The sequence below is a fragment of the Hippocampus zosterae genome, chromosome 15 (genome assembly GCF_025434085.1).
Source record: "Hippocampus zosterae strain Florida chromosome 15, ASM2543408v3, whole genome shotgun sequence".
Lineage (NCBI taxonomy): Eukaryota > Metazoa > Chordata > Actinopteri > Syngnathiformes > Syngnathidae > Hippocampus > Hippocampus zosterae.
This window is the reverse complement of record NC_067465.1, coordinates 812,784-828,120: the sequence shown is the minus strand read 5'-3', so window position 1 is coordinate 828,120 and position 15,337 is coordinate 812,784. Positions and strand designations below refer to the sequence as shown.

Below are 15,337 nucleotides of genomic sequence, written 5' to 3'. Positions count from 1 at the left end.
TCTGTATTTCCAAGCCGCTCCGCGCGGTATTGCGTCGACTCTAATCCGGGCTCCTCACTTTTGCGATCTCTTCCACTGGCCAGCGCCGGCGTCCTGATCGGCTCAAACTTGTAGGATTTGACAAGGCCCGCTTCTCTCAGATCCTGCGTGCAAAACTCCTCTCCCTCAAATTCCAAAACATCTGTGGAGTGTAGCGCGTGGAAATTATGCAATCTCTTGATAGTCTTGCGTGCTGGTCGGCTACTAAAACGTAACTTCCGGGAACGAAATAACGACAAAACGAAAAATCTTTGGAATTGGACCTTTAAAATCACATTTTTGCAACATTAAATTTCAATACGTATTCTGTGGTTATCGGCATGCTTTTTCCTCTTCTTCATTTTCCAGTGTTTTTTGGACAATTACTCATGTTGTGTTTCGCCGTGCTTTTAAGGAAAATCATTAGCGGGCAAGTCACCTTTTGCACGCATAATACACGAGAACACAATTAGGTCAGCGCAGCTATTAATGTTCGAGAAGGATGATTACATAAAGAACACTGGCAGGCCTGGAAGTAAAATGACTTTGGGGAGTGAAAGAAAATTGTTATAAATAAACAGCAACACAGGTATCAGATGGTGTTCCCAAACATGACAATGTCAAACAAAAACTGGTCGCAACAGGATGGGTGGAAGGCGGCCCGGAGGCGGGTGGATGTCTGCCCGCGCCAAGCACATGGGGTTTATTGAAGCTCGTGGCAACGGGGTTGCAGGGGCCACACACACGATTGCGGTGGAGGCCGAAGGACATGCGTTGCGAGGACAGGGACAGGCGGTGGCTGCGGCGCACGCCATGCCAGACCAGAAACGGGTAGCTGCTGTGGGGAAGTGCACAGCAGGAACAGGAACCGGTAGTGGCCGCGGGCCGTGCGCCCCTGGAGTCGGGTAGGAAGGGGACCGGGTAACCGCTTCTCATTCTGCATTTTGGCCGGTACATTCTGGCACGGGTTGCTGGTTGTCGAATTGGCAGTGGCAAAAAGGTGGACCCACCGGAACAGGAACTGGTAGACCATGTAGCTGCCTCTGGTTCTGCGGGGTGCGTTTCTTTTGGCCGCTTCATTCTGGCACAGGAATTAGCAGTGACAAAAAAAAGATGGAGGGTTTATATATAAACTCCTATTGCATAATACGTTCATCGTACAACAACATAGTCGCTCCGTGTGTTTGTCTGTGCGTCGGGGGCTCTCGTGGTGTATTGACGAGATAATGCCGTGTTTTGGGTGCCACTTCTGCCAAAAACACTATACTGATAATCTGATTTGGTAGTCACCTTCTACGTAGCGGGCATGCGGATGACAAATACAATTCATGGGAGGCCTTGGCAACATGTTGCTAAAGAGTCACCTTCAAAACGGCTTCCGGTAGATTCTCACCGCGGACATACTTGAACTTGCCGTATTGTATTCCTTAGCCAGTGGAGCATCCTGGGCTGCTGCAATATCATTTAATAGAGAAAGTGATCAACTCGAGTCGAGCCCCCCCCCCCTCCAACGCCCGGAAAATTGAAAAAAACAATTTTTTTGCATTGTTGCACAGATAAATAGACTGGAGTGTAAAACACACACACACACACACACACACACATCACATGTGTGCTTATGCAAGGAGCCAGGCATACAAACAAACATGAAAGATTAAGTATTGATGCATGACGGCAAAGTAGCCCGTGGTATGAAGCGAGCATCTGGCATCCATTACGGGAAACACAAAGACACCCCCCCCCCCCCCCCCCCAAATGTGGCAAACACGCCTGCCGGGAGCAAGTGTATTTTGCAGCAACTTTAGAGTAAAAACCCGCAATACAAGAGATTAGAGTTGGCGCTTGATAAATTCTGGTATCCTAGCAACAAGTGTCTCGGAGTGAGAAACTCCAGAGCGTAGAGGCTGAGTTCAGTGGGCAATGTTATGCGTTGAAGACAGAATGGCAATCAAACCTAGGCCAAGGTTTCAGAGTTGGGATTTGGATCAGAACTACATTGTACGCCCACCGCCTGAGTTGAATTTTTATGCATTATACACTCAGAAAATAGTGACAAAACAAAATCTTCCACCAAAAATGAATGGGAAATCATTTCAAGTTTTGTGGCAAGCCATTCAACTTTGCTGCTACTCTCCGCCCACATCTAAATGGCAAAATTTCTTCGTTTAGCATTGCCCATCTGTCGAGTGCACAATTCTTCAAACTTGGTAGCAATCGGACAAATTATTCATTGAAGAAGGACCCCTGAAAATGACCCTTAAATGGCTGCCTCAAAACAAAATGGCAGCCATCTTGTTGGGTTGTCGAGAGCTTTTCGTAGGTCTACTCATGAGAGCCGTGTCGACCAAATTCCATCTTGCTAAGCAATAGCTAATCACAAATTCTCTTGGACAGATTTGTCTTTGACAGAACAAAGGATCATTGATCTTCTGTCCCTTTTCGACCGCACGATAATAAGGAGCCTATTTTCCGCACTATAATGCGCACCTTCAGTGAATGGCCTATTTTAAATCCGTTTTCATATATAGGACGCACCGCATTCTAAGGCGCATTGGCTAGAAGCTAAAGTAAAAGCTAGGTGGCTGCGGTTGCATTATGCATCCACTAGGTGGGACTAAATGGAATACAATACAATACAGCTTTATTTATATGGAGCTTTCACAACCACTGCAGCTGTAACAAAGCGCTTTGCAGAACATTTAAAATACTACTTCAACGAAATCAGTCTATTGATCCACATATAAGGCGCGTCGGATTATAAGGCGCACTGTTGGTTTTGAGAAAATGTAATGCTTTTAGGGGATCCCTGAAAATGTGGGCGGAGAAATTGCTAAGCCACCTGATCCAAGGAGGATCATTTTTCTGATGGGAAGAAAATGTTTCTCTTTGCACGGCGTGCCATGTTGAAGTCCTGCCCGCAAGACATTTATAATAATTGGCCATAAATTAGCACTAGCTTGTCCAAATCGTAGCCCGTAGCAAGAGATGAATGTTGTCGAGTACGTGTCTAATGAGTAGATAAGTTGCCTAATGACTTCAACATTGATCCGCTCTCACCTGAATATGTGCATCCACTCAGAGCTGTTTATGGGAGTGCCGCATATACGGTGGACTCGAATTCCAATCGGACAGTCGCTCATTACACTTTAGGGGGAATATCTGCGTGAGGATTAGAGACGCCACCCTTCGTCTCTCGGAACACAGTGATAGTCGATACGAGGGCCTCCGAAGGGATGCGGTGTTTCACCTCAACACCAATCAATTCCCTCCCGCTGGAGAACCCATGACTTCACTCGGAGGAAGATTCTGTTACCTTTTTTCTTTTTTGTGCCACTTTAAAAGAAACCGGACCCTTACTGCAGAAAAGAAGCGCAAGACGCAGCCCGTCTCCACGCCGACTCCCTCCCTTTTATTCGGGTTTCCAGGTCCGAGCCGTTGCATAATCTATGTTCGTCTTTCGTACTGTCAGACTTGTTTGGATAAGACGAGGCTAGCTTTTGGGAGTCGGTTGTCGTAGAATTGGATTTTGTAAGGGTAAATGAGGTCGGTCTTGGTGTGGGTAGCTTATATGTGAACGGATTGACGGATACAAGAGAGGCAGGGACAAGGTCGATGGGTAGATAATGAGATGGATGGATGGTAAAGTCATAGGTAAGTAGGTCGCTCGCTAGGTGGGCAGCAATGGAGAGACAGATGTTCAAGGTATGACTAGCATAAGTATGACGTGCTGTGCCGTTCGGGTTGGCACAGCACATCCTCCTTTTCCATCAAAATCGGTCAACTTTCTCTTCGGTTTTCCTCTATAAGTTGAGAAAATAACGTCTCAAAAAAGCACCAAAGCTGAAATATCCAAAACGCCTCCAAAAATACTGGTACAGGATTTCGGCGTAGGTTTGGGCTGTCGCCGTCCCCTCCCACCTGCGCGTGGCAGCATCGGCGCCTGCGGTAGCAGATAGCGAAATGTCACGGCACAGTGATTAAAGGTCCTGTTTATAATCTCCCCCGCTCTGTCATTTTTCCACACATCATTACAATAATACGACAGGCTCGATTACGCCCTCAGCAGCCTTCCAGTGGCCGGCCGGTCTTCCTGCGGAGGGCTGATGAGGATGCTTGGCTTGAGTCGGGGGCCCGGGGCCTTTTTTGCTACAGCGTGGCAGCTTTAATTTCACGCTTTGTTAATGCGCCAGTGCTTGTCCTGTCCTGTCCGATGCCCTCCGACACCGCCCCCGCTCGTCTCACGCCCGTTCCGGTCCTCCTTCCCTTTGCCGTCTGTTTGGACCTGCGCCTCGCCCACATATCTTTGCACTTTGTCATTGCCTATTTCACTCTTCCTCTCCCTTTCCGATGATCTGCTTTCTCAACTCCTCGCCGGCTTCCTCTCGCCGGTGAACGTCTCTTTCTCCTCCGTTCATCTCAATGTCCTCCCTCGCGACCGCCTTGATTAGCGCCGTCCGTCTCTTTCCACCTCCTCCTCCCTTTTACTCCCGATGTGTCACTGCAACCCCACCCCCAGCCCACCCCTCCTCCCGCCAACCTCATCTCCATCCTGAATTCCTCCGTTTGCACACGGGGCCGAGGTTGAGGATCCTCATTTTGTCAGCCGACTTCTTCTGCATGAAAACTGGCACCGTAAGCACAAAATTGTTGAAATGCACTTTTCTTTTTTTTAAGAAACAGTCTGCTCACACAACCTGAGCTCTGGCAGGACAAATCTAACCGTACCTGTTCCTGACAATTGTCTGTCTGTCAATGCATCCATCCATCTGCCTGTCTTGGCCACTCCTCATATAACAACATGTCGTTAGAATCGGCTTGGTCGATAATATTGGATGACGGACAGACAGATGTAGAAGCCATAACAACAACAACAACAGGTAAATAGACATTAGAGGGGGGCATGGGAGTGGATTTTCACTCCTGTCCCATCCCACCCCCACTGAAAAAAAAAATCCCGTTTGCCCCTATTTCGGTGAAAACGATTCCTATCCCGTCGCGCTCCCATTCAGAACGACTCCCGCTCCGGTACCGTTCAGCAACATTAAGAAGAAGGGGAAAAAAAGAGCCTGCATTCCCCAGTGCCTGCGGTGCAATTCGACCACCGGTGTGCGCCTCATCCCTCGCGGCATTGCACCCGCATTGTCTCGAGGGAATAAGCTGACAGCATGGAAGTGACATCACACTGCACGCATATTAGTCAGCACTTTGACTTCTGCCTGACAAGCTGAGTCGAAATAATTTTGGCAGTTTTCTGGAGCGGCCGTCACATTTCTATAGGTGAAAAGTTTGTTCACACAATTGCAGCCCCCGTGCGTAGAGACCGGGAGAAACTCGCAGGAGGCCGAGACGGTTCGGACGCTAGCCAGGAATGAATCGGTTCACTTGTCACGTTGTCAATTTTGAAGGATTTTAGCCGGCATCAAAATCAATTAGTCTCCCTAATCCATCACTTCATTTCATCTCCAAATTCAATCTCCACTGTGGGACTAATATCTTTGTATGTTTGGAGCTATTCATTCATCGATGTAATACCACAGCAGTTTTTTGACGAGATTCTCACACGAGCGCACACTATTATACGGTGTTGATGTCTTCACCATGTCTTGTGTCGCTCTAAGTAAAGGAAACTCAGTGCCCACTCCCCTTCAATTCCTCAGGTCTCGTTTAATTTCCTCTCTCTGGCGAGACAGAGTGAAGAGATGGAGGACGACGTGATATTCGCTCGGCGCACGTGTCACTGTCAGAGGGAAGCGGCGGCGGCGGCGGCGGGCGTTGCAGCCGGTTAATAATGCCGGCGTGAGGTCCGGTGACGGGGCGTCATCGGGCGGCTCCGTGCGGCTGTCACGAGCCGTTTACTAGCAAAGGGGGCTTCTCACCTTGAATGGAATATCTGAGTCAATAAAAAACAATCATGGCCGCCAATCTTACTGAAAGCACGGCGAGAAAAGAAAACATTGCCGAGTCGTTTGAGCGTTTCCAGAGAGTGACTTGATTTGGCTCTTTTTCAAGTCCCTATCTAAAAGAAGCTAACTTCTGGTGCTAGCATTTTGACCATTTTGCTAACGCCACCTCATGCGGATAGAATGTGGCGTGAAAGTCATGCCGAAAGGGACAAGGGGCCTTTCATTGCTGCCACTAGATGTCATTTGATGAGTATGCCTTTTACTTTGAAATGGATCCCTTTTACGAGAAGGTTACGCGATGCTATTGCGGCGTTCTCACACGGACGATGGTTGTTTGTTGCCGGGAACGGCGCTTTTGCTAGGAAAATGGAACGCCGGCTCTGTTGCATGGATACAAACGCTTATCGTCATGTTTTCTCTCACCGCGGCTTAACGAATTCGCTCTCGGTATCCACTCGATATCTTTTCAGCCCGGACCTTCCATTGTGCCCGCGAAAAGGGTCAATAGTTGGACAGCGCGACTCGGAGAGGCTTTCTGCCTCACTCCAGGACTCTTAATGGTGTTCAATGGAGAGACCGGCACACAACAATCCCCGGGGGGGCCGTTCCCAGATATCCGCCCATGATACCTAATCTGCGGGCCCATTAGCTCTCCTCCCAGCCATGAAAGAGTGCGGGCTCCCCTCGCATCTCAGGAATTAAAAATTAACCAGCTAATATCCATTTGTCTGACGGGGGGCGGGGCAAGGTTGAAACGGCAGATTCCCTCGTGAGGGATGATTGCTGGAACACCATCTGCCGGCAGAGGAAGAAATGCTGACGGGCGATGACGGGGAGAAACAAGAAGGATCATGCTTGTCCATCAAATCCATCACCTCCGCCGCCGAGCGCTCGCGTCTTTACTGAGAGATGACCTCGGCTGTCTACTCCCGAGGCGTCACCTAGTGGCATCAACACCTCACAGGTCTTACGCTCCCGAGTCTTCGGCTAACCCCAAACACTCAGAGAACCAAAGCTGACTCTCGTGACCCTCTATTCCAACGCGCTGTCCTCCGAGAACTTTATTCTAATGTATTAGAGAACCGGAAAAGGAATTGATTGCTTTATTGTTGTATATGTTAGTTGTTCCATGTACAGCACGTTGTATGCAGCCATGGCTGTTTGAAAGCGTTGGAGAAATACAGTTGAGTTGAGTTGAGAGAAGCTTGCGTTTGTAACGCTAAGGTCATGTCGAGAGCAGTATGTAGCGTGATTACCACTGACGCACCAGCAACATTTGTGAAAGAGACATTTTCCAATACTTGATTCTTAGCTCAATCAGTGCCAACGACCTCGGGAAGTGACTCCAACGTGCTGAGCAGATTGTTGACAATATTTGTGTTTTCACAATATCGCCACTGTGTGGAGTGGAGTGGGGTGGGGTGGTGGGGTGGGGTGCTCTTCTCTTACTTCCAGCCAAGCAGTGTTGACAACCGTGGGCATTGAACAAAATCTTTGGAGCATATCATCTATATATATATATTGCGCGTCGTCCCGCACGCGGTCTGTCCCTTTTCAAAACGTACCTACTTCACCGCGCCGCTGCACGCCGCCTCTGCGCCGCTCAGGCAGTGGCTCACTATGATCGCGCGGGCATCTTAGCGAAAAAATGTTGTCCACCCACAAGCATTGCAATGAAATTGTTAGTTATTTAGTAGAGCTAAACATCTCTTTATTTTCGCGATAAGCAATGAAGATGAACAAAAAGTTGAACCAAGCAACAACACTTTTGTGGGCCAAAGGCCCACCTTACCAGCCTTCCGCAGGAACTAGCTGATGAGCTGCCCGGAGGGCGGCGAACCAGCTAGTTGTTCATAAATGTACAGTGTAATTTAACGACCGGTTTGTCATTCTTGGCCGTGAGTGATGTTTACTGTGGAAAGATATTGGGCCATATTTTCATAACCAAGATTAGGGCAAAGAAGCCGTCGAACTGGATGCATGGGTGGAGTTTTCTAGCTTTTTGTGCTTTCCTTGATTTTATTTTTTTTTTCTTTTTCGCTCCTATCTGTCTTGGTTTTTCTACGCCGGCCCCTTTTTAAATGTAGGTCCTGCGTTTATGCTTTTGAGCCATTGTGCCTGTCTTACTGCTTCATGTCATTTCGGGCTCAAGCGCTTGCGTCACATCACGTTAGATTTATTAAAAGTATTATGCGGGGGCACGAATGTCTCATTAAGATAAAGAAAAGGACAGCTCAGCTGAATTGTTGCCAAGACCCGAGTAGAAATGTCAAATGGAGCTTGAGTTTGATCAATTCTGTCAGTGCAAAAGACGAGAGGCAGTTTTCAAACCTGATCCGTTCAGTAATACAGTCCGGAGTCAATTTAAAAAAAAACAAAGCTTGGTTCTGTCTTTGCATTCGCTGTAAAATGATGCCGTGCACTTTGGCTTTTTTTTTTTTTTTGTGAGACGCCTGAAATTCGATAAGCAGGCCGCAATCTTTTCACCGCGGCGGAGCGTTTTTAGACGTACGGTATCAAGCGTGAATGGCTCATTAAGGATCTCTCATTTGAAACTGTCGCAACAAGGCCTAAGCGGAGAAGGCAACAGAGCCTGAAAATAAACTGATTACCGTGGAGACGGCTGCTCTGAAGCCCGCTATGAAAGCTCTCGCAAAACTTTCCAGTGCATCTCGAGCTTCGCGTCACCGAGGAATTCATCTCATGCTGACAGAAATGTGTTTGTGTGACGGTCGCTGTATAAAATCCGGAGAAGTGAGATAGACGCCGCTGGCCTAATTCGATTCTTTCATCTGCGCGACAACAATTTCATAGAAATGCCTTTTCCTAGCAGTGACACGCGCCGCTACAACATTAGCATAATCTGGTCAATGCGTCCGAGCAGCGGCGAAAGGTAGAAGCACAATCGTGAACACATTTGGCCGCGTGTGGGTTAATGAAACCAAGTGCTCTGTGTGTTCTGGTCATTAACTTTGATGAAATGCCTTTTTCCTGCCTCATTGAATCATGTGTTCATTTTTATTAATGAAAGCTCTGCTCAAGTCTTGCACTTTTTCTTGCTTAGATGTATTAATCACAACAAGCGCACCGAGGCTTAAACGTTACAATGGAGGAGCTTCATCGGAAATATATTGGAGTGCAGAATTTGTTCAGGATCCAAGAACTATCAAGAACAAATGGTCATTGAAACTTTTAAGCAGCGATGCGTGGTCCCTCACTCCCCTTTTTCATGGCGAATGAAACACTGAAATGATTCACTTAACAACAGGCCCCAACTACATCACAAAAAAAAAAGACTTGTGAGTGTAGTGTCACCCATTTTCCTCGCTTCTGATTGTAGCTGTTTTGAGAGAATTCCCCGGTAAGAAAAAAAAAATGTCTGTCAACGTACAAGATGTGAAATTCACCTACAATGACTGTAAAAATCAAATGAAAATGTCAAACTTGCCATTAAATTTCGGGCATGTGTACCCGCGAACCTTTCACGCATCGTGTCATGATAAATATAATCCATCAAATTTTGCGTGTTTATTTTCGGGAGCCTGAAAAGATACACGCTGGAGAAAAATGAGGACATGTTGAAGCAAGCAAAGATGGAACTCATTCACCAGTAGAATAAGAATCACACCCAAAGAATGAGAGTATTCTCCTGCACTCACTGAAAAAGGTGCGCAATGTCCTTAAACCTCCTGCGGCCACCAGCGCGGTCCTTAAGAGACATACCGTACGTACTACTAGCACCGCTCTAGTCTCTTACAAAGCGTACAAACTCTAAAATGAAACACGATTGTTGTTATTGTGCCATCAACCTTGGCTTGTGAACAAAATATTTTTGAGCGGGTATATTTGACATTTTCTTATGTTTCGTCTGTTCCTTTTTGCGCCCAAAAAAGCACGTTTGTGGTTTGTATTCTGCAATTGTTGATGGCTGGCATTCCCCAAAAGGTGGGATTGGTTCCAGAACCCTAATAAAAGGTACGGGTTTTAGAAAACGGATGCATGGGTGTTTTGTGACGTGTTCCTTTTCCTGAACAGAGCCACGAGCTTAATATCAAGGTCCATCCATCCATCTGGGGGCGCTGGAGCCTATCTCGGCAGTCTTCAGGCAGTAGGCGGGGGGCACCCTGAACTTAAGGCCGTCGGCTACGCAGTTGAACACGGAAATAGAGTAGCGGCAAGAGAGTTCAACGTAATCGAGTCAATGTCATAACTTGCTGTTGTTGAAGTGAACTGTGTCGCTGCATACGTTTTACTGACGGCTAATCGTTCTGTTGGCGTTTCCTTGAGCGTAGCTCCATCTAGTGGTTGCATAGCCGATTGATTAGGTTTGGATAGTGACCTGTACAGTGACCATGATGAAGATTTCATTACATTGCCAACAAATCTCATGACGAAACACTTGTTGGTCTTGGGTAAGACATTTTTTTTCTCCCTAAATGTTAGTCATTACCAGATCAAAAAAGTGAGTGGAGAGATGAGAAAGTGCACCTTATTTCCAAAGAACGCAACGGGGAATTATAAGCCACGGATACTTGCAGATGCAGATTTTAATGGGGTTTTTTTTTTGGTTCTCTCTGTGGAGTCGCAAAGGAAAAAAAAAAAAACAAATTTGCAAGTGTTCCGTGAGATAACAGTCTTGTGTTTTAACTGCCGAGTGCTGACGAATTTGGGGATGCGATGCCACCTTTCCAGAGGTGATCAAAAGCAATTACGCCGCCTGACAGAAAATGTATTCGAGTTGCGGCTCGAAAACGCAGCGGGACACCCGTCTCATTACCACCAAAGTGTCGCTCATCATTACACGTCGTATGGAAACCAGCCTGAAATCAGTAATTGTGGACTGGCAGGATTTCAGTCGAGTCAATAATTTGGTTTCACAGTCGAAGAAAGCATGTGATTAAATTGGGGGCCGTGATCATTTCCAGTCATTACCCCCGCTTGGATTTTCCATAGTGTTGGTGTCAAAGTACAAAAATCTAAGTTGGTGACTGCTCTAGTCTGGCAAGATACTTTAAAGCCATTAAGTAAAAGTAGACTATATTAGATATTGCTTTTATTTAATTGTTTTTTTTTTTACATCTCATGTAAAGAGGCACAGCAAAAGTAGCCCCGATAAATTAACTTTCCAGCTGTCACTTGTCAACCGAGAAGACTCTGGGACCAAAATGAATCTCTTTACATTCATTTCCCCTTCTCTTATTTCCCCACAGAGATCAATAAAAAAATTAATAAAGCAGGGGCAACCAATAAAAAGGATCCAACCGTCATTGCCGGGGTGTTATGCTCGGAATCCGCTTTGCTAGCTCGGAATCCGCTTTGCTAGCTCGGTATCCGCTTTGCTAGCTCGGACCTCGGTGCGGTAAATGAGAGCCGAGCGAATGAGTTCTGCGAGGAGGAGTGCAAGACTTGAGTACAAAAGATGGCGCGGACAAAAGGAAGAGATGCTCGGGAGCTCGACTTATTTGAATGCTCATTGGCGACATAAGAGTGATATGAGGGGCAAAGCCGAAGATTGTTCGGTGTTGTCAATCAGAAAGACCAAACGCTTTCCACCGGCACTTCTTTTTTTCTTTCTTTTTGGCACCTACGCCGCCTAATGGCTTCGCCTTCTCGATGTAATGCCACTCTTAATTGTCTGAAAGGAACGTTATGTTCTGGCCAGGGTGATCATGTGGGCACTTAAGAGCAGATCAAGTCCCTTTTAGGAACTGCGGGGGGGTTCACCGTAACCACCATATAGATGAGACTCATTTGGAAGTGAGCATGGACAATTAGGTCCAAACGTCTTTGAACAGGCGCCCGCTTGGTTTTTTTTTTTTTTTTGCTTTTCGGATTTCAATGAACGCAGTCGTGTTTCGCCTTTCGAAATTGTTTCCATTTTCAGAGTGTGCAACGCTATATTGATGTTTGTTTTTGTACCTAATTATAAATATAGTGTTGATAGCAAGTGGTCAAATTTTTCCTGACTCACTCCAACACAAAAAAACATGTTTTTTTGTCCAATCCTAACAATGCTACTCCGAGAAAAAGAATGGATAAAAAAAAGGTGTAAGCATTGAGGCATCAATGCCTTCAATCTGTAGCCTGAGATGTGCACGTCAAAAGTGGGCCTCCCCCCCGCCCACGCCATCCGTCTTAAAAAACTATTTTCAGTGAAAGAGGCAGGAAAAATTTGGCCCGCTTACTCATATAAATTATGAATTACAGCGTTGCCCTGAGCCAGCACAAGGTGAGAGCAAGGATGACGAATGATATTTTAGTGGGAGGGGGAAATGGTTGGTTGGGGAAGGGCATTCTATTTGCGGCCAAGTGGTGTAATGGACAGTTTGCGCAATGTTTGAATGAATCTTGTCTTAAATCCACTCCAGGGCAACCCTTTCTTCTATGTTACAATGTCATTTTACATTTCTCTTCTTTTGTATGTCACAAATGTTTATAGGCCAATTTGACCATAAAAAACTTTCAATTTGGAAGTGTTCAATCAGCCTTCTATGCATGTTTTTTGGAATGTGGGAGGAAAGCGGAGTACCTGGAGAAAACCCAGAGCCGGAATCAAACCCACAACCTCTGCACACGCGTTAACCACTTGCCCACCAGGCTGCTATCTTTTTTCGATTTATTTGATAGTGTCTAACATTCAAATGGATCCTTTGCAACGTTGCATAACAAGTATACAGAATACACTTTTTTTCTTTTTTCATTCATTTTGTGCCGTGGAAAATTCAGTTGATCAATGAATCAATCATTCATTGCGTCGATGAAGCAAAACGTGAGCAGCAGTGCGTTGAGCAGCAGTGGGCTGCGTTCTTTTTCCGGAATTTGGCGAATGTCGCCGAATATTCCCGAGTGGAGCCGAGGTCCGAGCCCGGTCGACCGACCGAAGCGAGTCGTCTCTCCTCCTCCGAGGAAGCGTGACCGAGTTGGGGGGGCTAAGAGACGCATTGGATTCGCTCCCTCGCCTCACCGGGGAGACGTCATTGGCGAAAGCGAATGCGTGTGTTTTGTATCTCCATAAGGACACTTTTGTGTTGTTGTTTTTTTTTAAGGGGGGATTTTTGTGCCCATGCGCACAAGGGCAGCGAATAGATCCGCTCACTTGTCTCCTTTACCAGGTCGGGATCGGACCTTGTGTTTGTTCTTTTCCACTTCTTCCATGTTCTCTTTTTATTGCAACCCATTTGGACTTCTTTTACTCCTTCCAATTTGATTCCCGGGACGTGGATTTTCCCCGGCTGGCTACGAAGTGGAAGACGGACGGAACGGTGGCGGTGGTGTTTGGGGAGGGGGGGAGGAAGACATGCCAACGGCGGCGGCGACAACGAAGAGACTCGGTAAGTGCTCTACGACCACTTTGCTCCTGCAACTTAACTTGTGCTGCTGTTGTCGCTGTGCGAGTTTCGGGTTTGCTTCGTGGGGTGTCACGCAGCAGTTTTGGGGCTTTTTTGTGGCTGTAACATTTAGCGAAGGTCAACCCCGGTGTTGACCGACCGACCAAAGCGGTAGCCCAGGCTAATAGCGTTCCTGGCGTCGGGCTAAAATTTGCTCACTTTCAACTCACTTCGTGTCCTAAGCGCGATGAAATCGTGCCTTCGTGCTGAGTTTCGACAACTCCGTCTTGAAACAAGGACGGGAAAATGACGGAATCTTCCTTCAAATGTTCTTAATAAGCAGCTGTTTCTAATTGACGTAGCCTCCTCGGGATTCAATCAATAAACAAATGCATAAATGAATGAAAAGCTGCAACGGCGGGTTGTGAACGGAAGGTTTCGCCAATGTTGCCAAAGGTGGCGTCGTTTTTTGAAATAAGTGTGTGTGTCTGTGTGTGTGTGTGTGCCCCCGCATCCGTGACGTCACATGCAACAAGAAAAAGCTTTCGATGTTTGAGGACAGCTGTCAATCACCACTACAATCCCTTCTTTTGTTTTGTTTTTGTTCTTTTTAATTGTGCTGATGCTTTGATAGACGCTCAATGGTGATAGCCTGCAGCGCTCCTCAAGGCTGGATCCAATCTGGGAAAAGAAAAGGAGGAGGAGGAGGAGGAGGATGAAGAGAAAAGGGGGTGTTTTTCCGATGCACTCGGGAAGGTTTTAGAGAGATGCCCGCGGTGTCCAGCGTGACAATCTTGCAGGTTGCATGCCTAATTATTATCCCCATGGTCGAAATTCGAATGGTCTCCAACACAATGCTGACATCAAGAGAGGAGAGCGTGTAGCTTTATAGTTTCTCAAAATTGCATCAGATGTATCTAAAAAAAGGGGGGGAGGGAGGGGGGGGGGGGGTTAAAAGCCCCGGCTGCATGTGTGGGATTCTGAAAGTTGGGCTGTGAGAATCGAGCCCATTTCAAATGGGTGACCAAATTTCCACGCATCGGGTGTGATTTTTTTTAGTATCACCCCGGCGTGTCGCAGTTTTTTTTTCTTCACACGCTATGGTTCAAGAGACACAATTCCGACTTTTTTGCTTGACTGCCGCAATTTGGCTGTGCATCAAGAGGCAAAGAAACCTGAGCGATTGGATATCTTCAGGCCTCTCCGATATGGATACAGTCTGACTACCACTACTGTTTATAATAATAAGCAAAAAAGACAAGTTTACCCAAGCTGAGCATTGTATTATGGGAGAAAATGTTAGCGTTAGCGAATGATTCGCCTCCGGTTGATAGGCTTGATAGCAAAACTAATGACAGAAGAGTCGTTTTAGATAAGCAGGGGAGGATCTTTGTTGCGATGACGCCAAGAGAAAGCTGTTTGGTAAACTTCTCAAAACGATGCAGAGAAACGTGTGTCTGAATCACTGTTGGCAGTGGTGAAAGCCCCAAGATTAGCTTGACGTCACCATTAGCATGCAGCTCAAAACTCGGATGCGCTCATCGTGTCGTACGTTTACACCTCGTGTACTGCATTTACACAGTGGCTCAAATATACGATTTTCAGTACAGCGTCAAGTCTTTCAAGCCCTTATCTGCGGCTACCGTTCGGAAAGTATGCTAACATGGCGGATCAATGAACGCGACTAACTGCATGGTATTATTCCGCCACCTTCACGCGCCATCGAGGTAAGCTAGGATCAACTTTAAAACTTTTCCAACGGTTTCAAGCAATGTTTTTGGACTGTACCGGGCATTTTTAGGCCACGCAAAAATAGTACTTCAATATAACGAACGATGGGCTGTAACAGATGAGCCCTCCCTACTATTTGTCCGTCAAATCGAGTTTCCGGTGTATTGCTTTGCCGCCATCTTGTGTCAAGGAACTATGTTGACGCGACGGGAGATCCAATCGAAAAGTCGCGCTTTGCTGCATCGCCATTTGTGGCCTCTTTTGCCAATTATACTGAGCGTTGTGTCATTAAAAGAAGCGCGTTCCTTTTTCCTGTTAGCATTGTTTTTAACATTAGCTTTCAGAGCTCGATACGCC

The 15,337-nt window shown here is 46.6% G+C and overlaps 1 protein-coding gene across 4 annotated transcripts in view; it reads left to right on the top strand.

Moving 5' to 3' along the window:
* The first annotated feature begins 12,785 nt into the window (after positions 1-12,785).
* The window catches only part of LOC127616265 (receptor-type tyrosine-protein phosphatase F-like), a 126,652-nt gene continuing 124,100 nt past the window's right edge, over positions 12,786-15,337 (top strand). For 2 of the 4 annotated variants that reach the window (XR_007967083.1, XR_007967070.1), the window contains exon 1: positions 12,786-13,252. The gene's annotated coding sequence lies outside the window, so the exon portion shown is untranslated. The remainder of the gene's footprint in view (positions 13,253-15,337) is intronic. The other 2 variants (XR_007967084.1, XR_007967071.1) reach the window with 2 other exon arrangements.